The sequence below is a fragment of the Alosa alosa genome, chromosome 2, assembly GCF_017589495.1.
Source record: "Alosa alosa isolate M-15738 ecotype Scorff River chromosome 2, AALO_Geno_1.1, whole genome shotgun sequence".
In the NCBI taxonomy this organism is placed as follows: Eukaryota; Metazoa; Chordata; class Actinopteri; order Clupeiformes; family Clupeidae; genus Alosa; species Alosa alosa.
In genome coordinates, this window is record NC_063190.1 from 13,193,938 (window position 1) to 13,220,658 (window position 26,721).

The 26,721-nt window shown below is 43.7% G+C and overlaps 2 long non-coding RNA genes across 2 annotated transcripts; one reads left to right on the forward strand and one right to left on the reverse strand.

Annotated features, from left to right (window-relative positions):
* The first annotated feature begins 683 nt into the window (after positions 1-683).
* Positions 684-1,324, forward strand: LOC125291125. Its single transcript, XR_007192932.1, has 2 exons — positions 684-860; positions 966-1,324. It is a non-coding gene; the product is annotated as an uncharacterized LOC125291125 (long non-coding RNA).
* Positions 1,325-4,535: 3,211 nt separating this feature from the next.
* On the reverse strand, positions 4,536-22,765 carry LOC125291414. The gene is made up of 4 exons (XR_007192981.1): positions 22,678-22,765; positions 22,155-22,289; positions 4,716-4,842; positions 4,536-4,611 (listed from the first exon to the last, which is right to left on the reverse strand). It is a non-coding gene; the product is annotated as an uncharacterized LOC125291414 (long non-coding RNA).
* Positions 22,766-26,721: the final 3,956 nt, after the last annotated feature.

Consider the following 26,721-nt stretch of genomic DNA (forward strand, 5'->3'; position numbering starts at 1 on the left):
CATCACAAGAACAACAAGAACAACCACGAACAAAAGTTGCAGCATGCCAAACAGATCCTCCTTGTGTGGCATCTCGCGGGACGCAGCTTTCTTTTACTACATTGAGACCTCACCAACGAAGCAAAGGTAAACGTTCTAATTATTCTTATGTTATCATGAATATTATCAGACGTGTTATGGTGTTTGTGTGTTCCAAACATGTGTAGCATTATTACTGGGTAGCATTTAGTAGAGCAGTGTTGCCCAATTACTTACCTTGATGACTGAGTACATTAGTGAGCCATTCACAACAAATTAAAGAAGTATTCATAGTATGAATAGACCTATTCATACTATTCATCTCACTGAATGACCTGCATTTACTTTTGTGGGGAAGGCCCCCCACAAAAGTTTTAATTATTTTATAGATATTTGATGCAATGCAGCTGAGAACACACACGTATGATGCCTTCAGAAGACGTTGTGTACAGAAATGGGTTTTGTTTAGTGAAAGTGTGAGATCAGGCCTAATTGCCAGCCATCAAAATGCAAATCATTACAGTTTTAGGCTGCTCTAACTGAAAGGCACTTGTAACAACACCGGTTAGAGTACAGCTTTGGCACAGCCTACAGGTTTAGCCAATGCTTTTGCTGTGAGTTAATAGTAGTATTTTGCTTGGTGTGTGCTTACACAAGTGACAATTGTTACAACATTTCTGCTGTTTCATTTAGGTTGTACCTTGCAGCTATGCATTTCAATGAGAATGCTCAGCGCCCACAACGGAAGACAGCCAAGGGGAAACTAATGTACAGGCTTGTGTTTCCAAAGGCCAAAAGGGGAGGTTACACGGTCAAAAAAGTGAAGACAGAGCCAACGATTTGTAAGTTTAAAATGTATATATATTTTTTATACAAACGATTGTGCAACAAATGTGCAACGGTATAGACACTAACAATAACTTATTAATTCACAAAGATTCCAGCAGATTCCTGTGCCCCAAGACTTGTGTGCTCAGCTTCCCAGACCTTCCAGGGAGGATGCTGTCGCTGAGCATGTGTCACGGTTCAGTCGAGGGGGGTCTGAACCCGACATACTGCCCTGATGTTTCCGGAAACTCCCTCCGTATGCGCAGCACCACACAAGAGGGGATCACAACACGGACACTTCACCCAAGGAAACCCCAGCACCAGCTCACGAAAGATCTGTAGGCCAAGTGTCTGCATTGCCTTCAGAGAAATCAGAGTGGAAAGGCACACTTTTTTACTATTTATTTTTTGAATATTTTATATTTTTGAGTATAGCACTGTATGATTGTGTTGAAACAAAATAAAGTTTGTCATTTTACTGTTTGCATCAAACTGTGTTTTCGTGACCTGCTGAACTAATAATGAATGCATATTGGCTAAAAACATTTGATTTATATTATATAGCTGGTAACACTTGTATCAGATTGTCCTCACCTTTCCATCCCTCTTATTCTCAACTGCCCATGGTCAGCTCTGTAGATGTTCATTGCATTTTGTAAAGAATATATGTTGAGGCACACCGGTTCAAGGCCAGGATGGTCAATCATACAGGTTATCTCCTCCGGAACCTGGGTCATTCTTCTCATGACCTGTAAAAACAAATATAAAGACCATGCTGTTATTTTGTCACTTTGAATGAGCAGAAAGCACAAATTAGCTTGAGTAAATATCTCCAGTTTTAGTTACCTGGGGTACTTCCCGGCAACATATATTTTCTCTCTCCTGGGGCATGCGGTCACAGTTTCCACACGTACACCTGGCAAGGGGAGATGGATGTAATTGTAAGTTCACATATCACTACATGGAACGAGGGTAATAATCTTATAATCAGATGATATAATCAGCAGGATAGAAGTTAGCCTACTGCTGATTAGGTCATCTGGTTATGAGATTATTATCTTCGTTACATGTAATAATATATACAACAGGACGATGTCCAGTTAGTTAGGCAAGAGCCTACTATTTCTGTAGTGGCAGTTCGTAGGTTATGGTGTTTGTGAAATGAGTAGCCTACTGCTCGCGTCAACAAAAATATTACCTCTCGTGACATGACAGTGGTAATATTTTTGTTGAAGCGAGTGAGCAGTAGGCTACTCATTTCATTACGGCCATAACATACTGAACTGGTACTACGGAAATAGTCTCTTGCCCAGCTAACTGGGCGTCCTGTTAATAGATCACATATTACTACTAACGTTACGTGGCAAATAATGTAGGTAACTCCTAATCAGATAACCCATTCAGCAGGAGAGAACGGTAACAATATACTGACTAAAACGAAGTGTGAGTAGGCTATTACATTAGTATTACAGCTAACGTGTAGTGCTACGTGTAAATGATAAATGAAAAAACTTACCATTCTGAAGTAGTCATTTGTAATCTATGGGCGACTGGTTGCTCCTCTACATCAGATTCTTCCTCTGATTCTGGCTCATACATATATGGTTCAACACCTAATGTGTCCATATCAACAATTTCGATGTTTCAGTGAGTGAGTGCTTGTGGCCATGGCGTTTGCTCCTTAGCTTCGCTCGTTGTAAACCAACCAATCAGCGACAGCTCATCTAAATATTCATGAGCATACCATAAAGGGAGAAACCTCTCGTTTCATTCTAGGGCTTTTAACTAGGCTTGCATTAGGGCGCATAGAACAGCACATATGCCATTTTCAGCCCAACCAATGTTACACACCCTATTCAGAGACCTTAAGGACCAGCACCAAATACCCTATATAATCATTCTATCACCCCTTTAAGGATGTCTTCACAGACATCTTTAACACTTCCCTGAAGCAAGCCATCGTCCCATCATGTTTCAAAGCTGCCACCGTTATACCTGTGCCGAAGAAAACTGCTCCATCCTGCTTCAATGACTACCGCCCCATGGCACTGACACCCATCATCATGAAGTGCTTTGAGCGGCTTGTCATGTCACACATCAAATCCATTCTCCCCCCCACCCTGGACCCCTTCCAGTTTGCATACCGAGCCAAACGGTCCACAGAGGATGCAATCTGCTCTGCCCTCCACCCAGCCCTCACCCACCTGGAAAAAAGAGACTCATACTGTATGTGAGATTGCTGTTTATAGACTTCAGTTCTGCATTCAACACCATAATACCACAACAACTCATCTGCAAACTTGACAAACTGGGACTCAGTACCTACCTCTGGAACTGGCTACTGGACTTCCTCTGTCAGAGGCCTCAAGTAGTACGTGTTGGCAACAATATCTCAAGCAGCATCACACTGAGCACAGGGGCCCCCCAAGGCTGCATGCTCAGTCCGCTGCTCTTCACCCTGCTGACGCATGACTGCACTGCAACCTACAGCATCAACCACATACAGTAGTGAAATTTGCTGACAACACAACTCTGGTGGGTCTCATCACCAAGGGCGACGAGACTCAATACAGGATGGAGGTCGACCTTCTGGCCACGTGGTGCAGGGACAACAACCTCCTGCTGAACGTCAGCAAGACCAAGGAGATTGTTGTTGACTTCCGGAGAGGTCACACCCAACACCTGCCACTGACCATCGGACGGTGCTGTGGTGGAGAGAGTGAGCAGCACCAAATTCCTGGGGGTACACATCAGTGAAGACCTCTCCTGGACCACCAACACTGCATCACTGGCTTAAGAAAGCTCTGCGCCTTCTGTACTTCCCTTGGAAACTCAGGCGGAGCAAGTGCTCCACCAGCCATTATGACCACATTCTACCGAGGCACCATTGAGAGCATCCTCTCCAGCTGTATCGCTGTGTGAGGCGGAAGCTGCTCTGAATACAACAGGAAAGCCCTGCAGCGCATAGTGAACACAGCTGGAAGGATTATTGGTGCTTCACTCCCCTCCCTGAAGGACATTTACACCTCCCACCTCACACGCAAGGCGACCACAATTGTGAGTGATGCAAGTCACCCCGCTCACAATTTGTTTGATCCACTGCCCTCTGGGAAGAGGTACAGAAGCCTGCACTCCCACACCACCAGACTCACCAACAGCTTCATACACCAGGCTGTTAGGATGCTGAACTCTCTCCCCCCTCCACCCTCAGCCACATAACATCCTGGACTTTTGGACCCACAATGGCTGCCTTGCACTACTCCACTTGTACTACTCCACTTGTACACTTGCACACTTTGCAACTTGTTGTTGTTGTCCTGTTGTCCTGAAAACACTTCTGAACACACTTCTGCTGCTCTTACATAACTTGCACCACTATGCCACTTGCATACTTAGGTCAAACAGAACTACCTCAGCCATTTATTGGCCTGACTTTTGCACTATTATATTGACTGTCTACTGTATGCACATTTGCAACAAAATTTTGCTGCTCTTATTTCTTCATTGTATGTGCCTTCTTATTTACTTTTTATATTGTTTACTTGAATATTATGTTTGTCTGTGGACCTAATTGGTTAAAATATGTCTTGTCTCCACCGTGGGATAGTGGGAAACTTAATTTCGATCTCTTTGTATGTCTTGACATGTGAAGAAATTGACAATAAAGCAGACTTTGACTTTGAAGGTTGTTTTACACCTCTGGGTCTGTCGTTAGATCCTGTACCAGATGTATCCAATGGATTAGAACCACTCAGGAACAATATACTGTTTTAAAATAAAAGTGTTAATGTCAATGAAATATTTCATGTGGGCCATAGCCTAGCAGTGTCAGTAAGAGTAAATATTTCTTAACATAGACACAAACTCACATGCATTGGGGTCCATGCCGCTGCTCTTCCTTCTGACACCAACCAGGTTAAGAATGAAAAAACTGGTAAATTTAGGGCTAGTCCACACGTACGAAACCGATCTTTTTTTCCTCCGTCTTCCCTGAAACTGCATCAAGAATATTTGCGTCCAAACGGATCCATCTCAACACGTTACTTCATACCCCAGGCCTATAGGTGGCACTGTTTCTTTACAGAAATTGACCAAAGTTTGTGCTTTACAAACAGACAGAATAGGCTATGACAAAATGGCTAGTGCAAGGAAACCAGAATTGTTTGTGTGGACTGATGGTGAACTGTCAACTGTAGTCAACTGTAAAACTAATAAACTTTTTTTTACGGTTTGTGAAGGATGCAGTCCCGTCCCTTTATTTGGCTAACGAGGTAGGCCTACTAATAATTTACTTTCTTTGGTTGTAGGATAGTCCGTGATTCACATTAGTTTTGGCTATCACCGCAATTAGGCTACTAAACGCAAGGCTTACCCAAGTTCTAGGCTATTCTGTCGCCACATTTATAATATTGCTATAAACCTTTAGTAACAGTCAATACTGCGTGCCTGCATCAAATCAAATCGGCGCATTTGCATTCAGTGTGCTACCATCGGCTTAACGTGAGTTCTAAGCGTCTTTGTATGCTTATATCTGATTTCACTCGACTGTGAATGCATGTATATATGTTGTAAGACATGTAAAATAAATGAATGACACTGGCACTACGCACAAATTAATGTAGCCTAAACTTACACCGCACTTTCCTAATAACTTAAGTTCTCTCGCGTCACTGACAGTAGCTAGAATGCATTAAAAAACACCGGGAAAAAGCAGTGTTCAGTCACCACGTCATAAGCTATCGGCGCTGCGCAGCACCAGTTCAGGGCAAGTCCAGGGCAGCTGAGGTGTGGCGATGACATCATCGATACGCAAGCAGGATGTGCGGTTTCGCTGTCTAAACGAATTCAAACGGGCTACGGTTTCAGATTTCTCCACTCTGGGACCAGGTTTCAGAAAAGTGCGGTTTCGGGCAGTCCGTTTACAGGATTCGTTTGGACGCTCGGCCAAGACGAAGCAAAACCTCTGCGTTTAACCTAAAAAGCGTCTCCGTGTGGACGGGCCCTTAGGCCAAGCTATTCTATCAGGGGTTTTTAAACCTTAGGGGGTGGGCAAGTCAAAAATGTAGGAGGGTAATATAGCCTAACGTCACAATAGTATGAGGCGTGTCTTTCAATTGCTCATGTTAGGATTCAAACCACACAGGCCCTAGACCAGCGGAAAACAAAGCATTGACAACGACCCTCGACACCTACCCCCATGCACAGTTGTTATTACAATTTCCACCCAGACAACCACCAACCTAACCAATACACGTATTTAATTGTTTGAACATGCAACCAAAACACACACCATTTACATTACATAATACAGAGCTGTTAGTGGCATCAGGACAGCCATCTGTTCACCTACCACCCCCATAACGTCTCATTATAATGGTGTCTGCATACAGTCGTCACTACTCATAAACATTTCTGTACAATGTTATCAGCACAAGTGTACGCAGCTAATAGGCCAACCCCTACATGAAAGGGGTTTCAAACAATACACTCAGAGACATGCCCGGACCAAACACCTCTCCTAGAAGTGGGGGGATCATAGACCTCCATTTGGTCACCTACACCCACCATGAATTCAGTTATAAATGTTACATTATATTACATTGCATTTGGCTGACACATTTTTAATCAAAAGCACTAACAACATAGTAAACAGTTTAAGCTTCTTTTTTAAATGCAACTCTCTCAACATTTCTAGGACAAAATTAAAAAAAGAAAAACTACATACTACTCTTAGCCATTAATATGGTTACCCAACCCGATCTCACAAGCAATGCGTATGAAGTCGTACGCAACACTAATACCGAATTGCGTATGAATTCATACGCAAAATCAGCTAGTGACACATGCGCAGTAGCCTACATATCCGCTCACTCAAGCAACATGGCCACGCACGGCCACCTGTCAAAATCATTTTTTTATTTCATAAATAAGTTTCGTTACAATAAATAATGGTTTGGTGTAGGCTAATTAATGAAAATTCCGTTTGATAGCAGTACTTAAAATTTGATAATTAGGTAACCTTTTGGTCACGATGCTAAAGGTTTACGTTTGTAATACATAAAAAAAAAATCGTTTTTTTTTTTGTTTAGACCCATGTTTTATGAAATAAAAAATGATTTTTGACAGGTGGCGTATGTGGCCATGTTGCTTGAGTGAGCGGATATGTAGGCTACTGCGCATGTGTCACTAGCTGATTTTGCGTATGAATTCATACGCAATTCGGTATTAGTGTTGCGTACGACTTCATACGCATTGCTTGTGAGATCGGGTTGGGTTACCAGGAGTAGGGAACAAACCAACAAGGACATACGTCCACTGGATTTTAAGTCCAACGCCATTACCAGTTGGCCATCCTAGTAGCATACTATGTGTTTATTTTCACCTATCACTACCCATATACATTTCATACAAAGTTTATCTGACACATCATAACAACAAAACACACATGAGGGTCTGGGACCTATTTTGACAGAAAGTCAATGATACTACTCCCTACACAGGATAGTTTGAGACACTGATCAAGTTTAATTACTTATAACGAATACCAGCAGACTTTACTATAGCTCAGACAACAATGAAAAAGAGAGACTTGAATGTGTAAACACTTCTCAACACTTTTTAATTGTGCTGTTTTACACTGATGGCAGATAATGTGGTTTCTTGCTTTTTCTAACACAAAATACAGTACATAAATGTAGCACTTTCAGTGATGTATGTCTATCTATGTCTATATTCATAAACTTTCAAGGAGTTTTTTTCCTCAAATTCACAAACTAATTATTTCTTGATGGAAAAATAAATGTTTTTTTTTTTAGCTTCCCAATGTTTGTCATGAGCTCTCTCTCTGCCTGGTAACACGCGCTGATTAAAGTCTGATGACCTCCACCTGTTCCTGCTCTGCTCTGCCTCACCCTCGTTTACCTACCAGCTGCACTGCATTCACCACTCATCATGCCCGGTATATAAAGCCTTGCTTTTCAGTCCACACTTGTCAGATCGTCTGCAAACCCGCACCAGTTACCTGCCTGTCTTGGAAAACAACTCTGACTCTTTGCCTGTGAACCCAGACCCGCTCGACTACTTCTTTGATCTCCAGCCCCGGTAATCTTGACCTGCCTTCCGTCTCTCTTCTCTGAATACAGCCTAGCCCTTGACTGTACTGCTGCTTCGTTTCAATTGCTGTTTGTGTGTGTGTTTCCCCAGGACTTCCCGGATCATCCAGCTCCTGCCATTGCTGCTCGGCTATTGGGGAACACACACACGCAGACTCTTTGAACTCCTGAACCCCTGAAACCCCCGTAACCCCCAACCCTTAAATAAACATTCTAACGTGACGCTTTTGTGGTCCTCGTCCTGTTTGGTGTCTGACAATGTTACACTGTACAATTTGATTAAACTGGAGTGGACATTTAGTAAGCTTCAAGAAAACATCTTTGAAAAGTCTATTATCTGTAAAAATGTGCCTCTCTATTCCCAATAAATAATTAGAAGCACAAAATAAATAAAGCCTCCCATAATGAACATGCTTGAAAATCAAAGCAGCCTTTTATGAACTCTTGCTCCCCATGTTCACCAATATTACAGCAGGAAAAGCTTGAATATGTCCATGTACTAGGTCTCCACAACTTATTTACACTTGGGAGATGGTGTCTCTCTGTGTAGTTAGAGAAATGCATCTATTTTGGGACGTTTAGAACAGAAACTCTTTCTCAGTAACATCTCAGAGAGGGGGAAAAAACGTGATGTAAGATATAATCACAGTCTTGGACCATCATAGAGACTGTGAGCTTGACAGTAATTGCTTTAAATAGGTTTTAATGAACAGATTCTCACCTTTATCTTATGTATCACACCTTGTGGGCGACTGACATTTTTTCCCAAGCTATGCTAAATGAAACTTCTTCAAATCACTGGAGGTTATGCTGAGTTACACAATGGTAATGGTGAGTAAAAATGTAGGCCTATATGATGGAATGATAAGCAAGTTTGCACGCCTTATTTCCCAATCCGCCCTTCAGACAGTATACATAAATACTGTGACCACTCGGTCATCAGTACTCATTCTGCTTGACTTATCGGCTGCCTTTGACACGGTTAATCACCGCATCCTTCTCTCTATACTGGCTAACATGGGAATCTCCGGTTCTGCTCTCTCCTGGTTTGAATCCTACCTCACAGGACGCTCGTTTAAAGTATCATGGCTTGGTCAGCTATCTGCACCTCACCATCTCACCACAGGGGTCCCCCAGGGCCCAGTGCTGGGCCCCCTTCTCTTTGTTGTCTACACCACCTCCTTGGGACAGATTATCCGTTTGCATGGCTTCTCATACCACTGCTATGTAGACGACACACAGCTCTATCTGTCCTTTCCACCTGATGACCCCTTGGTTTCAGCACGGATCTCGGATTGCCTCTCAGACATAGCTACATGGATGAAGGCACACCACCTCCAGCTGAACTGGACCAAATTTGACTCCCTGTCTGTTTCACCTACAAGGACTGCAAGAAATCTAGGAGTTATTCTCGACAACCAACTAAACTTCTCAGATCATGTTGCCTCAGTCGCCCGGTCATGCCGTTTCGCACTCTACAACATACGGAAAATCAGGACTTACTTGACTCAAGATGCTACCCAACTTCTGGTTCAGGCAATAGTCATCTCACGACTCGACTACTGCAACGCCTTCCTGACAGGTCTCCCAGCCTGCGCAGTGAAACCCCTTCAGATGATCCAGAACTCGGCGGCGCGCCTGGTCTACAACCAACCCAAAAGAGCACATGTTACCCCGCTGCTCATCCAGCTACATTGGCTACCTATGGCGGCCCGCATCAAATTCAAGGCTCTAACGCTTGCCTACAAAGTAGTCTCCGGTTCTGCTCCCACCTACTTGAATGCCCTCATACAGACATACGCTACCTCCAGACCACTGCGCTTCTCAGACGAACGACTTCTAGCTCTACCACCGGTACGCTCAGGCCAATCCAAACTTTTCTCATCTGTTGTTCCTCGTTGGTGGAACACACTGCCAGTTCCTACAAAGGCAGGGACATCCCTCTCCATTTTCAAAAAACTCCTGAAGACCCAGCTCTTTAGAGAACATCTCCTCTCATAGCAACACTTACAACAAGTCTTGCTGATCCTAGCACTCTCCAGCCGTCTTAAACTGACACGTAACTGTTAAAAACAGCACTCGCTGATGCACTTATTCTTACTGTACTCTAATGTTTTTTAAATTGTCCTAAAATTGTTGAGAATTGCTATAAAACTTCAACTGTTTACCATGTTGTTAGTCGCTTTGGCTAAAAATGCGTCAGCCAAATGTAATGTAATGTAAATGTATGGATTCACAATTAAAGTAACATCTAGAAACTAGAAGGACACTCAGAGAGCACAGACCTCCACCAAGACTCTAGTCTATGCAAGTCAAACTTGAGATATCAGTATGTAATTGGCTTATATATTGTGACGAGGCAAAGAATACTTGCTTTCTTGGCAGTTTATTAGCAGCATTTACAGAGAACAATACACATAACTTGGACTGGGTCAGCTTATACCCCAGTGGCTATACTACACAACCTGGGTGGCATCCCGTAACATAAACCCTTTCATCCCGACAACACAACAGCCGGCTAGTTTACACACATAAATGACAAGTCACTCACCGGTGATTAACGCATAACATTAGGAAGCTTACCCAGTATCTAAGCTGTACATTTCTCCCATAATCCACTGCATGAAGGTAAGTATAACAGTAACACATTTCCCTGTCAGCATGTCCGAGCCACGCTACATAGCCCCCCTTAAGCGGGTCCCATGACCCCAGCTTACATTACAAAGTCCCGAAGATGAGTGGGTGGCCTGCGGGTATGTCCCGAGTGGCTCAGTAGCGTCTGCGTAACAGACCGGGCTGTTCCAATGTCCGACCCCCCAACAGTCTCCGTTTCACCCACAGTCTCTGTTTTCCCACCAGGACGTGCTTAGGGCTGGTAGGGCGCCAATCGATCACGGAGAAGGACCACTAATCTCCTACGTCCCGTAAGCTGCACACGGTACATTACCCTCAGATAGCTTCGCTAACACCACACATGGTCCTATCAATTGGCTACACAGTTTAGGGGAAACCCCTTTTTTACGCTGCGGAGAGTAAATCCATACTTGGTCTCCGCTAGTGAAGTCCTGTCCCGCAGAGCAAGTGTCACGCTTCTGCCGCATCGCTGCTGTGTCCAGAGCCCCTTTTACACTTTTCCCAAATCACGGAAGAAACGTCGATGCAGTGGTATAGTAGCAGGTAATCAGGCAAGTCTTATTTAAATAAACTCCTGGTTAACTCCTTGAAACAAAAAAACACAAATCACAATCACAGCACTGACAACATGTTACAATTTTTGTTGCATTTATCTAAACAAGATCAGTTTTAATTTTGCTGCCTAGAGTTGGACATGTCTTTACAGCAGTGATTCAATGCACCATGAGGGCCAGCTTGACATCCGCTGCTCCTAGCCATCTCTCCTAGCCTAGAAATCTAGACGCCCCCTAGCGGCAACAAATTACATTTGCTGCCAGGCTAGTCTAGCAACTTTCCGTTGGCTTGTGAGCTCCAGAAATCGAAACTTAATCAGGCCAATGAAATCGTGTATAGAGTCGTTAGGTGGGCTTAACATAATGATTGATGGCAGAGATGCAACGGTTTGGCTTGAATTCCCTGTGACTTGAAAACAAATAAGATGGATGTTGCTGCGGGCGAACAGTGTGACACGAGTTAAGCTTTTATTAAGTTGGCAAACGTTTGAACTAGCCAACTAGCTCCGCTAGTGGAAACGCATGGGACTTATAGCGCTGCCGCTGTCCTATTGCGTGCAGAGGGAATTTGAAAGACAACTGATTATCCCGCCCCTCGGACTGAGCACTGCGAACGGTGAGTGCCCAGACCCTACATTTTAATGTGGGTCTGGCTCGTCAGGCTACATCTCTCCAGCTTCACTTTCACATTCTTCACTGATTTGCCCTCTCTCTCGTCCTACATTTCCCTCTTCTTCAGTGGGCTGCTCCAGCACCGCATGCTGCTCATGACCCTCATACTGATCCTGCCTCTCGTGCTGCTTCTGGCCCTGTCTGCTCCAGTCTCTCCTGCTGCTCCAGTCTCACTGCGTGCTCTGAGACACTGCCAGACTGCCCTGCTACCAATGGTGAAATTTCGCGGGGGTCGCTGCCATGCTGGTGATGGGCGAAACCATTGTAAGGGGGAAGGGATTCTAAATCGGCGATTTCTGTTTGAGAGGAGTTTGGTGCGGGTCTCCTTGGCCGTCAACGACTAGGCTATGAACATAAAATATACTTATATATTTTTTTTAATCTGATTTATAAATGGGGTGGCAACAGGGGTGGCAAGACTGTCTCTAAGGGGTGGCAGCTGCCACCCTTTGCTACCCCGTAGATCCGCGCATGCTTCAGGCCACTTGGTAAAGTAGTCCATTGCTACCAAGATGTACTGGTTATTCCACTCGGTCCCAGGACATCCACGGCAACCTGCCCATGGGTGCTCCGACCTGGTACCGCTGTAGTGGGGCATGGGAGCGCCGTCCGGGTCCTTTCCTCGCCGTGCAGGTGTCACAGAAATGGACGTATTGCTCTGTATCGAGGCGGCAGCCAGGCCAATAGAACCGTGACCGGAGCCGGCGTAGTGTTTTCGTGACACCGAAATGGCCAGTCCCCACCGCGCCATGTTTCATTTGGAGCACCTGGCCGCGGACACAGGGTGGCACCAGCAGCTGCAGTGTCTCTCGCTGTCCTGACGGTGTCTGCCAGCGGTGATACAGCAACCCATCCCGGATGGTGAAGTTGGGCCACTGTGAGTAGATGGCAGACACAGCGGATCACTGTGGACGCTGTCCCTCTTCCACCCAAGAACGGAGCCTTGAGAGGACGGCGTCTTGCTCTTGCATCCGCCGCAGCTGCTATGATGGTCGAATACTTCCCACCCGCTGGTGTCTGCGGGCGGCAAAGTGGCCGCACTCCTGGAGATGCAGTCTCCCATCTCTCTCGAATGCTCGTTGTGCATTGCCTCCACTGCTGTCGTGCTCCTCATCTCGTTCCGCTCACAGTGGCGGCATTTTGTTTCCAAACACGGGCGCCGTGACAGCGCGTCTGCATTCGCGTGCAGCCTGCCAGCCCTGTGTCGTATTTCGAAGTCATAGTCTTGTAGTGCTTCCAGCCATCGGGCCAACTGTCCCTCCGGCTCACGGAAACTTAGCAACCAAGTGAGTGAGGCATGGTATGTGTGTAGTAGAAACTTGTTTCCATAGAGATAAGTTCTGAAGTTTCTTATCCCCAGAACCACCGCTAGCAGTTCCCTTCTCGTGACACAGTAATTTCTCTCTGGTCGACTGAGAGCCTGGCTAAAGTAGGCAATAACCTGCTCCCCATGTTCCCCCTCTTGGGAAAGCACCGCCCCAACACCCACATCACTTGCATCAGTGTCAAGAATAAATGGTGGGGTCAGGGAATGCCAGCACGGGTGCCTCCACTAGCGCTGCTCGGAGTCTGTCGAATGTGTTCGTAGTCCTCACTCCAGTTGAAAGGATGTGACTTCTCGGTCAGCCGGTACAGTGGGCTGGCTTTGTGAGCGAAGTCTTTGACGAAGCGCCTGTAGTAGGACGCCAGCCCTAAGAAGCTCCGAAGCTCGGCAACATCGCGGGGTTTTGGCCAGTCTCTCACGGCGGCCACTTTGCCCTGATCGGTTGACACGCCGGCCTCGCCCACGATGTGCCCGAGGAAGGCTCTGCTTATGCGAAGTTGAGCGTCCTTCACATTCACTGTGGCCCCCCACCGAGTCAGTAAGTCCAGGCCGATGATGCTATCATCTTGTATATCAGCCAACCAGAATGGGTGTTGGACAGTGCGACCAGCGATGGCAACGGTCATGGCTTTTCTTCCTTTCATGGGTGCCCGTTCTCCCGTCACTGTGGCAATCTGTGTCTGTGTGGCTACCCAGCCAGGTGGTGTTGACAGTTCGGTGCCGGGTAACACACCCGGTCGGATGATTGAAATGGTCGAGCCAGTGTCCACTAATGCCCGCACGAGTACTCCATCAACGTCACAGTCCACATATAGTCCCTGCGCGTGGCCAAGGCGTCCCAGTCTTTGTCGGTCAGGAGGAAAGTTGATTGTCGAGGGCAGTGGTCCTCCCACTGGGCCACCCTCTATTGGTTTGACGCTGGCTGTCGAGGTGCTGTCTGCGGGGCGGGCGCTGGGCATTCCCGGGCTATGAGCCCGAGCTCCCCGCAACGGTAGCAGCCCTCATCCCGTTTCCTCTGCTGTCCGGAACTTCGCCGTGGATATCGTCGGACGTTGATCGTCGCCACCTGGCACGTCTCCATAAGCTCCTGCTTGCCGGGCTCCATGTTCACCTCCACCTGCCGTACATGCTGCCTATTGGCGCATAGGACATGCTCAACACTCCCGCTCGTCCCAGCTGTAGTCAGAGAGCGGGGAAGCTTAGGCGGATGTGCTCTCGGCGTTCTGGGCGCAGGCCCTCAAGACAAATGCCTGTAACGCTAGCTCCTCTTGTTCAACACCGGCAAAACTTGCGTATCCTCTTCGCGCATAGAGCCTCAGGTCCACCGCGAATGCCCCCAGGCTCTCCCCTTCCTTTCTGTAATGAGTAGCTAGTTTCTCCCGTGCATCGTCTACAAAGATACGCTGGCCGAAGCAGCGCTGCAGGGCTCATTTGATCGCCGGCCAGTTAGCGTGTTGACCCGGCGTTAAGTCCATTAATGCCTGAAGTGCCTTTCCCTCCAGGGCAAGTGCAACTTGCACGTCTGTCTCTTTGCTCGACCAGCCATTAAAGTCGGCTGCCAGCTGTACTTGTACGAGATAGGTTTCCAAATGCCCTTCACCGTTGTACTTTGGCAGTTTCATTGTGGCTCTCTTAGGCGTGTTCTCTGGTGGACGAGTTGCCATGTTCAGCACAGGGATCTCTGGCAGTGGGCGAGTTGGCATGCTCAGTGCAGGTATCTCTGGCAGCGGGCTCGGTTTCTAAGCCCGGCATCCCGCCCAAGGCCGTCGGCTTGCTTGGGACAAGTGCAGTTGGGTCGCTTCTCTGTCGTGGGTCGCTGGCGCCATCTGCCGTGGTAAAGCGTGATGAATTTCGCATTGGTGATTCTTCCATCCCGAAGGTGGGAATCTTGCCTTTCACGTAAGTCGTGGGTTCGATGGATCTTCCAGATGTTGTCCACGTAGGTGTATACATCCTTCTCCTCTTCTAGACCTTTCTGACACCAATGTGACGAGGCAAAGAATACTTGCTTTCTTGGCAGTTTATTACCAGCATTTACAGAGAACAATACACACAACTTGGACTGGCTCGGCTTATACCCCAGTGGCTATACTACACAACCTGAGTGGCATCCCGTAATAACCTTTCATCCCGACAATACAACCGCCAGCTAATTTACAAACATACATGACAAGTCACTCACCGGTGATTAACGCATAACATTAGGAAGCTTACCCAGTATCTAAGCTGTACATTTCTCCCATAATCCACTGCATGAAGGTAAGTATAACAGTAACACATTTCCCTGTCAGCATGTCCGAGCCACGCTACAATATGTAAACATAAGATGTACATCACCTTTAGGTAATCAGTTTGATCTGAAAATGTTTCAATGCTGCATTAATGAGAATACCTACACACTATTTCATGAACTCCAAAGGCCAGCGCTGCATCTCATATGGTGTACTTCTGCACTTACAATTCTTAATTTGAGTGTATTTCACACTGAGAATTCTAATGACACAAGGTTCACTGCTAGTCCCCAGATGGTGCACTCATTAGCCGGCTTCAGACCGTCGAGCCAGGTCAGGCTAGGATCATTTGAGGGGCCACCTGGTGATAGTAGCCCAGGCTACAAGCCTCATGAACCTGACACGTTTGTGTTCAGACTGTCAAGGCCATTAGCCTCTCCACATTACACCTCGTGCACCCGCAAAAAAAAAAACGTCACCAATACCACCCATTTTCAAACAGGATAAGCAGAAAGTCGCGTATCTCTTTCCTATAATGGGGTGCGATTCCCAAAGCCATAGCACTTTGTTGGTTGCAATGCAATTTCCCATTGCCAACCTAACTAACTAACATAACTAACGGGTTAGCAACTATGCCTATTCATTTCTATACAAACCAAGACGGCGGATTCCTAAAGAAACGCAAGCACACACAGCATACTTGTATCTAAATTAGCTATATATCTAAAAGAGCTATGTACCATAAATTACATTTTACCGTGAATCAAAGAGCTGTAAACACTGTTGTAAGGGTGTGTGTAACGTTACAAATCCGCTTGGAGCTCCGGTGGAATTTTGATTTCACGAAGATGTGCCGCGTGAGTGGCCACCCAGCCCAGCACCAAACTCCAAGCGCACAGTAAAGAAAATAGGATTTTGAAGGCAGTAGATGCTCCTGCTAAGAACCAAACCAGACGCTCAAATATGCACATCTATGGCTACTGGAAAATGTAAGGTTAATTTATCAAATGTTATTTTGAAGTATTAAAAAACATCTTTATTTTAGAATTTCTGAACGAAAGGGGCTGCTGAAATTGGAGCTTTTATGAGTTCGTTAAAGGAATACGCCACCCCTAGGTGAAATTGGGTCACTCCCCGCAGTCCCTAGAGTTGGAGGAGTGAGCCAAAGCGTTTTATAGCGAACCCAGCCATTGTCCTAGAAACAGCCCAGTTAGCTTTATTTTAGCGTAGTCGCTGAAATCCGGCGATATCAACTAGCATGTCGTTGCAAAAGTGAAATAACTCGCAAATTAACACGAAGGGATTTACTAGACCAATTTAGATTTGGAACTATTTTCGGGCATAGCACTGGCAAAGCACCGCTGCCAGGCGCAAAGGCGAAAACCCTCAACTTCCGGCAATACACCAGCGTAACTACCAAGTTCTCTGCTACTAGGCTGACACTGACAAGTGGGCTTTCTCTAAGAGTTCTAATGGCGATGAATATGGAAGATTACACGATAGACGAAGATGATGACTTCGACTACCAAGATCCAAGACCCTACCTTTTCGAACCTGAGTTCACTGAAGAGGAGTTCTACAGCTTTGGATCTGGGAAGAGAGGACGTTGCGACTAGTCAAGGTGAGTCGGATGAGAGAACGAGAGCAAACACAAACTGGTGGTGTGAGTGTGGAGTGTGCCAACCCATGCCGACTGAAATGGAGTGTTTGTGCTGTGAAGTAAGCATAGCAAGTGTGGGCATAGCACCGGCAAAGCACCTCTGCCAGGCGCAAAGACATCACGCAGCATCTCTTCGGGAGCGTTGCCCACCATCGATGGCAGTATTTTTATCCCAGGGCAATTCCATGCGAAGGTCATTCTTACCATGGAAAAAAAAAGTTGTGCATACGCAAATAGAACTGTTGTTAAAATCTTCATTTAGGTCTATATTTTATTGTTTGTAACTGATCTGATTGAATTTGATGGAGAATGACACTCTTTTCACATCATAAATATGGTGTGCAACCATACCAGAAACAACATTTTTCACAATGTTATATTATACATATTTAAAAAAGTGGATAAATGGACCTAAGGTTCAAACAAATTGTGTAATTTGACAAATTCCACATTGACAAGGGAATGGTAGAGCAATGTCTATGCTCAGCTTGCCTTTAAGAGCGCAACTCCTTACATTTGTAAGGCTTTTGTTTTTAAGTCAGCAAGTTCCATGGCCATGTCACATCCATAACGTTTTATAGGAAAAGTTTATGCTACACATACAGTGTTGATGTGACAATGTCCATAGTGTCTGTGCAAAGCTGATTTATATCAATGTAAAGTGTGATGACCAAATTGTGCCCCTTTCTTACTTTTAAAACCTTTAATGGTGCGTTATGAATGTGACGTTATGGATGTTACATTATGTAAATTTACAAGACTGGAGACTTTATTATACCTCAAAGCCGATAAAATATCTGTTCTGGTGGCATGTCAGTTTCAATGTATTTCACCTTAGTGTTTACAATTGAGATTTCAAAGATTATTAGGTTGATGAAAACCACAGGGAGGCCTCGCCTACGCATTAGCAAAACAAACATAATATTAAAATACCTCCAGTGATTAGCCTAGCCATAGCCTATTTTCAAGTGGCCTAGTAAAAATCTGAAAATCTGAGCGATTATCTTCCCGTAACTGTCATACTGTTGTTGTACAGTAACTGGATTATCGTGTTAGCTGGTGAAGATGGCTGACTTTGCAGCTGGAGTTAACATAGCAACCTCCTTCTGTTGCAGATCTGTTCAGCCTGCCGTTCATGTCTGCTTAACACAGTTTCATTTTGCATTTGAAGTGTCAGGTCCTCTGTAGCTAATACCCACAGAGTAACATGAGTAACGGCAGCAATAAACTAGATGTACCACATAGCGGTGCAAAATATGACCGCCTCTCAGTCCTGCATATTCTCTTCGCAAAAATAAATCACGCTTGTCAATTTGTCTCCATCTCCTACTCCTGCAACTCATGTGCATGTAAATGAGTGTGTGTATATGTGAGTTTGCTTTTGTTTATAAGAGTGTGTCTGTGTGTGTGTGTGTGCATGTGTTTGCATGCGCACATGCGTATGCGTGCCTGTGTGTGTGTGTTTATGTGTCTGCATTCATATGTGTGTGTGTGTGTGTGTGTGTGTGCTTGCCTGTCTGTATGTGTTTATGTGTGTGTGCTTGCCTGTCTGTATGTGTGTGACTGTGCGTGCTTGTGTGTGCATGTGAGCACGTGTGCGTGCATGTACTTTATGTGTGCAAATCACAAATGAGTGGGTATGGGTTAGGTTAATGCGGGCTCTTGAGACTAACATACCATAAATATTTTATCTTCTTGGGTGCAACGGTTCAGGTAGGGCTAGTTATTTAGGGGAGTGGCCACCAAGTATCATGTTCCCTGGTGTTTCAGTAACCCGGGAATCACTGACCAAAATTGATGACGGTAAAATAAAAAAAAATATTATTTTTTTATATTTTAAATCACTTGTCCTGATTCTTCCTGTGGATCTTAGTGGGCACTGAGGAAGCAATACTTTCATTGCTAGTTTTTCATGATTACTATTTCAATTGTTTCATATCAAAATTCACTACTTAATTATGTGTTTTATGTAGTTTGTCGAGGACTGGTTCAGACACGTCACATCCATAACGTGAAACCATCACATCCATAACGCCAGTTTTTCCTACATAATGCATTACGAAAATGACGCATAGTTTCAAAAACATACTTTTTGTGTTCATTCAGGTCTCCTTCATGCTACATATATCATAGTTTCGGCAGTTTTCTTCAAAATTCACAGAGTTTGTAGAAAACCTGTAATATCTCACAAAAGTGTGTCCATTTCATGTCACATCCATAACGCTGATAAAATGGCTTGTATTCTTAGGATGAAATTGATTATATGCAATTTGAGGATTTCTCAGTATTCAGAGGACAGAGGTTGCAAATGAATTCACTGATACTAATTTTGCCCCCACTTTAAGGCATTTTGTTTACCAATATGAGTCCAATTGTCACATCCATAACGCTGGAACTGCCCCCCACTCTGCACAGCACAAACACTCCATTTCAGCCAGCATGGGTTGGCACACTCCACACTCACACCACCAGTTCGTGTTTGCTCTCGTTCTCTCATCCGACTCGCCTTGACTAGTCGCAATGTCCTCTCTTCCCAGATCCAATTGCTCGCAACTCCTCTTCAGTGAACTCAGGTTCGAAAAGGTAGGGTCTTGGATCTTGGTAGTCGAAGTCATCATCTTCGTCTATCGTGTAATCTTCCATTTCATCGCCATTAAAACTCTTAGAGAAAGCCCACTTGGTTCAAGTTCTAAAACCTTGCAACTGTGACCAGACATGATGAATGCTTTGCGACAGCTTGCAACGACGTGCAACATCTAATTCACACCGGTGTAAACTCCTTTCTGTAACGGTTTCGTGTCATTGTGAATCTTTGGTGTGAATTGGGCTTTAAACAGACGATCTGATGGGTTTTAGAAGATTAAACACAACCCGAAACTAAAAAAAAGACCAGGCCTCTACTGGAGACCGGCCTTTAACCCAAACCTGTAGCCACGCCAGTTGTTTGAAAGAGGCCGGCGTCTCTTTGGGACTCGGCTATTATTTGAAGTTTTACGGTAGTCCAAAATGAATCAGGGCTCTATCTTGGCAATCTAAAATGCAGCGCACAGCGTATTCCTATCTTACACTCAAATTTTTCGCCATGCATTTCTCTTCTATTAATTAATGCGCCCATGTGGCAGTTAAAAACCTAAGGTGTGGTCTAGTGCATTACCTAAAAATCGCTATCTTACACCATCTAAAAAGCATTACACCACTGACAAAGAAAATCCTGGTCTATAGCGAAAGGTTCATATGAAGCACAGCTGAAGACGCACTGTCATGTAGGGGTGGGCGATATATATCGTCTGCGATAAGATCGTGATTGTTGTTTTAACAATGTGCAAATTGACATTATCGAGTATTTAAATTACTTATGGGGGAAAAACACTCGAAATCACACACGGAAGACTCATACATTCCCAGGAGGTAGGCTGCGGGAGAAGTGCAGCAGAGCAAGTGTCACGTGATCACTAGTGGGTCACAACGTTGTCCCACGCAGCCTAATGTTTATTTTGAGTAGCCTACTTGGGATTTTATGCGGCTACTTCTGTTCAAGTAGCATTGATGAGACAGTCACGTTTTTTTCCTACACGGTATTATATGGAGAGAAAACATTAGCCTTTGAGTATTTTAATAGTCAGTTGTAAACAAATAACTATTCTCATGTAACTCTTTTGTAAATGGACTGAAGTTTGCTCTAAATATCTACGTTTACCGATTATGCCAACCGCTAGCATCTCTATGGGATTTCTCATATACATTAGCCATAAGCTAACGCATTAGTTTCTACTCTGTAACTTGGAATGCTAGCCTGTGATTGCTCTAAAACAAAGGAAATAACTGAGATGTAAGCTACTCTGTTGGTCTGCTCTTAGTTTTACAGTGAATCCTATGTAAAGGTTTGAAAGGGACTTCAGCTTCAGACTTTCTCTTGGGAAACTGTTAGGCCTATTCATCTTCTCTAATGTAGCTGGCTAGACCATGTCATTGCCACACACACAAGTGGGGGCAGAATTGGAAATGTGTCATAGAGTGACAATGCATTGGTTGATTAAGTTAAAAAGTCACAGGTTAGGTTATTGGTTATTATTGTAGGCCTAATGATGCTATTCATAAATAATGAGCTGTAAAGTAACTCAGACTTTAACAAAAACAATTTTTTAAACGATATCGACTAATTATCGTTATCGTCAAAATCACAAAAAATATCGAGATATTATTTTTTGTCCATATCGCCCACCCCTACTGTCATGAGATGTAAACAGCAACTCCTCTGCAGAATAAATGTCCTTGGGTTTTTTATTCAGTCATTGGAACATTATTGGGGTTGGTGTTGTTTTTTCAGGCTATGTTTTCGATGGTAACCCATTGTCAGTTAATGGTAAAAAGTAATTAACTGTGTATAACCGTTTTGTCGTTGACTAAGACACCACGGTGAAGTTAGTTTCACTTTGCCTATGAGTTCAAATAATAAACGAGTGCAGATGCGTGTAGGCTATACTCTGCTAGGTTTTAGTAAAGCAGTGGAATACCTATTCCATACTGTCTCGTGTGCAAGCAGATTTCTTCAAATGCGCCGCTGACTATCAAAATACCGATGCGCTGTTTGAAGTTGTGCTGCTTGCTGTTAAAGGGAATGACAGATGTCATTTTCATTGGTTTAAAGGATGTTACACCCAAAACACTCCCATGATTGATTAAGAAACATAAGACCAACCTTTTTGCGCCAAGTGCCCGACGTTTGATAACAAAACCACCCTGAATGTGGACTGGACACACCCCCTAAATGTATCTAAGCTTTTCGCTACCAACAATGCATTTTAGATCGCCAAGATAGGGCCCTTAATCTTCATTTTTAATAAATATCATTTTAACATTACAGACCAGTCTAAAATGGCTTTGTGAAACCGGCCCTGTGTATGATTCAGTGATGCACCTGGTGTATTGCTATTCCTCTTACACTTGTTTAGCCTGGCATGTCAGTCTTGTAACACCATTTGGATTTGATGATGGGGCGTGTTTCAAAATTTTAGGATGTCAAACGCCTTAGTTGCTGTTTTCTGTTAATTTTTTTTTTTTTTGCCCTATCAATACTCAACTCAAGTGCACTCAGGTGACGTGGACGACACTGTTGCTCACCTGTTCGCCTGTATGTAGCCCACCAAAGCAATTGCTCCGTACACATCTTAACAGGGCATATGGAGGCATATGGAGTCTGGGGGTAAATTCAGGCTGGCGTCCAGGCTAGAACTTGTCTCTTATCTCTGTACTATTCTATAGAAACAAATGTCACAATTATCGTATCCTTGCTCTTCAGAATGCTATGCAATCTATGAAACTTTAGTCTCAAAAGAAAATAGGAATTTAGATGCAAAAATGATATCTCTACACAAGGATCATACACTTTTTTTGAAGTTTGTTAAATGTCATGGTCTTATTCGAATGGTTGCCGGTTCGATCCCCGACCAGTAGGGCCTAACCCCTCACTGCTCCCCGAGTGCAGCTGTAGCAGGCAGCTCAGTGCGTTGGGATTAGTGTATGCTTCACCTCACTGTGTGTTCACCGTGTGCTGAGTGTGTTTAACTAATTCACGGATTGGGATAAATGCAGAGACCAAATTTCCCTCATGGGATCAAAAGAATATATATATACTTATACTTACTTAACTGCAGACATCTGCTAAATCATGACATTTGTGAACAAAGTTGTGTGCATTTTGCTATTTGCCACTGCAAACCACTGCCTGGATGAGAACAAAACTAAAGTCCTATGGACCCTTTCAAGAGTGTTCCATTATCAGCATCATAGTTGGCCCCACAAGACTTCCTTTTTAACATTCCATATGTTATCTTAATGCAGAGGAAGTAGATTTGGGCCCAAATAGAACGTTCAAGCATTGTTTTTGTTTACCTTGTTGAAAGGGTCTATATGACCACACCCCTTTTACTCACACTCTGCTCCGTTTCACTAGCAGTCGTACTCAAAGATCATTTTAGCCAACAGAATTGAGACTGAATGACTTCTCAAGACTAATGAAAGTGTCGCTATACATTTTGTCCAGGTAAAAGAGGATTTCTGTCATCTTTAATTAATTGTGACATTGGAAAGAAAGAGGAAACATTATCAGTAGACACTCACTGTGCAATTAAGATCTTGCCGCTTGTCTGAATTCCCAGAGGCGGTTACTGTTCCTGGGCCTGATAAAAGCATCTGACACTAAGGAGCTTATTTTTCCACCTCACTCTTTCCTTTGAGCATGAATGTATGTATTTATCATCAGACTCAATCTGACATGAGATTGATCGCTACTGTAAACTTGTCTACCCCTCAATGCTTTCCAAAACCAACCACATGCATTCAGACAAAAATTGGGTTAGTTTTGTCAGATTATTATGATTGTGCCTGACAATGTGAAAACAGGGTAAGACCTTCTATGAACCCAGTAAAGCATTATAAATACTTTCATAAAGGGTTATAAACCATTCATAAATTATAATCATTAGTATACAGGTGGGTCTCAAAAAATTAGAATACCGTGGACAATTTAATTTTCTCCCCCTAATTTATTTCAAAAGTGAATCTTTAATATATTGTAGATTTATTAGATATAAAGTAAAATATTTCAAGCCATTTTCTGTTTTGATTTTGATGATTACGGCTTACAGCTCATGAAAAACAAAAAATCAGTAGCCTTTCAGAAACAGGCTATGGTTGCTTTTCTCACCACTGTCTGTGATAAAAGTTGTACATGTTTTTCTTGATTGGCACTGTGTCCACACACGTCTTCTGATCATCCAAATGCCTTCAACATGAAATATATACAGATCACATACGAAGTAATTTGTTTCTTGTTAACTTTCCTCTGACTTCTTCTCCTGAGACCAAAAAGTTCAGCATATTTTTTTTTCTTCATCATACATTTGATAATGCTGTAACCATGGTTACCGGACATGAAAGAGCTATTGATTTTTTGTTCTGCCTTTTCCATCTCTTCTGTCCTTACGGTAGACAAACTGCTGTCACATATGGTGAGTTTAGGCCGTCTTCAGTTTTTCTTTTCTTTTTTTTGCACACTGATTCACCAATTATGCAAATGTGTCTTACATAACTGCCTCCAAAATGTATAAAATGTAACTGCCTATAGAAGCTGAAAAAAGTAATGGAATTTGTGATTTCTTCCACGTCAATGGAAGCAGAACATCCTTGTCAGGCTGTCGGGGAACAGGCAGAGTGGGCGTGCATACATCATGTCACATTAATAATTAGTGGTGGCCACTGAGTGTCGGCACTATACGAATGGGCTTGCAACATGAGTATTTTCGCCTAGGGCTTTTTGGAGAGTGTATGCAAGTCTCTCACTTGCTTTCTTTTAAAGAAGAAAAGGAGGGAAAAATGACGAGAAGGGGTAAAATGGGAACACAGCTGTGAGCTTTTAATCTTTCGTTAATAAGGGAGTTTTGTTTAAAGTGTGTGAGCTTTAATCTTGTGAGATTAAGAGAGTTCATAACCTAGGAACGTGTTGCGATTACAATGACACGCCATTTCATATCATTTCACAGATATTATTCAATTTTTCACTAAGTGGGCACTCTTGCCCATATCTGTGTAAGAGCTAAGAGTCAGAAAGGGCAACAGGATCTGTCTCACACTTTCTCCATACACACATTCACCACACGGAGTATGTGATACACAATGCTGAAGTTTTTGGTAATGATATAGCTGTTAATCAGATGTAAACATGTTTTATAAGGTGTGACTTCTCAGACCTTTGACATTACATTTTAAATGTTTTTCCCTGTATGCTACTTCATGTACTACACGAGTCGCCTTGAAAGTACTTCATCATGGGGCTGGTGTCACACACAGATCCCGATGTAAAGTCTGCCCTTTCTCTATTCCCATCCCAGGCTTCGAGTTATGACCCCAAATTTCAAACTTTAAAATCAAAGGTCATATCGCAGCGCGGCTCTTGTAAATATGTTTTCAGGTATTTCTGAGTAGGCACTTCGATAGTATGTGTGACCTTTGGAGGAGCCACGTTTTTGTTTGTCCATGGTTCACGGTGTATCTCTGTAGATCCCTATTTCAGCAGTCTATTCCGTTTCACCTTATGCATTCTCTTTAGGGAGCACCGCTTTGAAAGGTTAAGTGCTACTTACAAGGGATGTTATTTGTTCTGCTGTGTTATCAAAATCCATGATATTTTGGTAATTCTCAGTGATATTACATACTGTATACTACAGTATGTGGCTTTGGAATATTGTAGTGTATTTTTTACACAGTAAAAGCACACATTTATTATGTTGTGAGCTTATTTTCATTTTCTATAAATTATGCATGAAAACTGAGGCATTGTAATTTAGGCACTGTGGTCATCAGCTTCAGTGTACAGTTCTGTCATCTTAATTTCAGGAACAGTCTGGCCATGTTCTGCCACAGAACCTGTTCGGTTGTTTGTTACTCACACTCAGCAGGGAGGTGTTGAGCAAACAGTAACATCCCGACCACATATAGGTCAAGTGCCATAGGGTGCGTTTATTTTTATTTTGAACCCGTCTCTCTCTCTAACTTTCTTCTTGTCACTTTTTACTGTCCGGTACAAATAAAGGCCAAAAGTGGCAAAAATGTAGGCTACTTTAGTTACTCACTCTCAGACTGGACACACCATCCAACTGACCAATGTGAGTGCCTGGGGAAAGTCTTCTGTTCACCTACCATTGTATCTCAGAAGTGGTATCTGCACTGTTGACATGCAATACCCTCTTAATATGCAGTCTATGCCTGAAACTCCACCATCTAGGCAAAGGCAGCATATCTCTCTGAATGTTGTAACTGTGACCAACTTACCCCTGGCCCGTTTTTAGTTGAGACACTCGTACCCCCCTCCAACCCTAAGGAAAATTCCAGCCCATTAACCAGTATCAAAATGCCTCATCTCAATATTCCATCCAATAGGACATTCATTAATGGGTCTTATCTGAGGCGGAACAGATCCGAAGGACCATTGAGGGTCTGTTCTGATGAGTTGTGCTCAGCTCGATCACTGCTTGCCAAAGGCTTTGCTCTTTTGAAGAATCACTTCTGCTGAATGGAAAAGGCTATCCATCATTGTTCCGCCTTTGGTTTCACGTGAGGGACCATGATTATGTTGTCCATACCATTGTCTGATTGAGCCAATCAACATAGAAATACATAGTATATGGATGATCTCATTCATTCAGGAGCAACCTAATGGCATTATGTTAATTCAAAGCTACCTATGTTTTGACAAATTAACTTTTTTGAGACCAAGAGATGGAGAAGGAGATAGAATGTATTACTTTATCCAATAGCCTGTTCAAGTAAACTTTCCTTATTTCCTTCACTCTACCTAGTCATTGCACAGCTAAACTTTTAGAGAAAGACCACTATAATTTAAGAAATGTCAATGTTTTTTCTGAGAATCACAGCACAAAGACCACGCCAGTTAGTTTCAGAAGCACTTTACTGCTCAGATGGAGCTGAGAATCTCATTTCACCAACAAACAATCATTAGGGGAGAAAGATTCCACTTCCAGAAGACTTTATCCTCGGTCGACACAGTTAGTTTTCATGTGTAGACCACAGTCACAGTCCACGGGACAGGCTGTAAGCTGTGATGAACGAGTCAGGCAGTATTTCACTAGCTGCTCTGAAATCCAATGCCATGGAAATACATTTCAGTGGA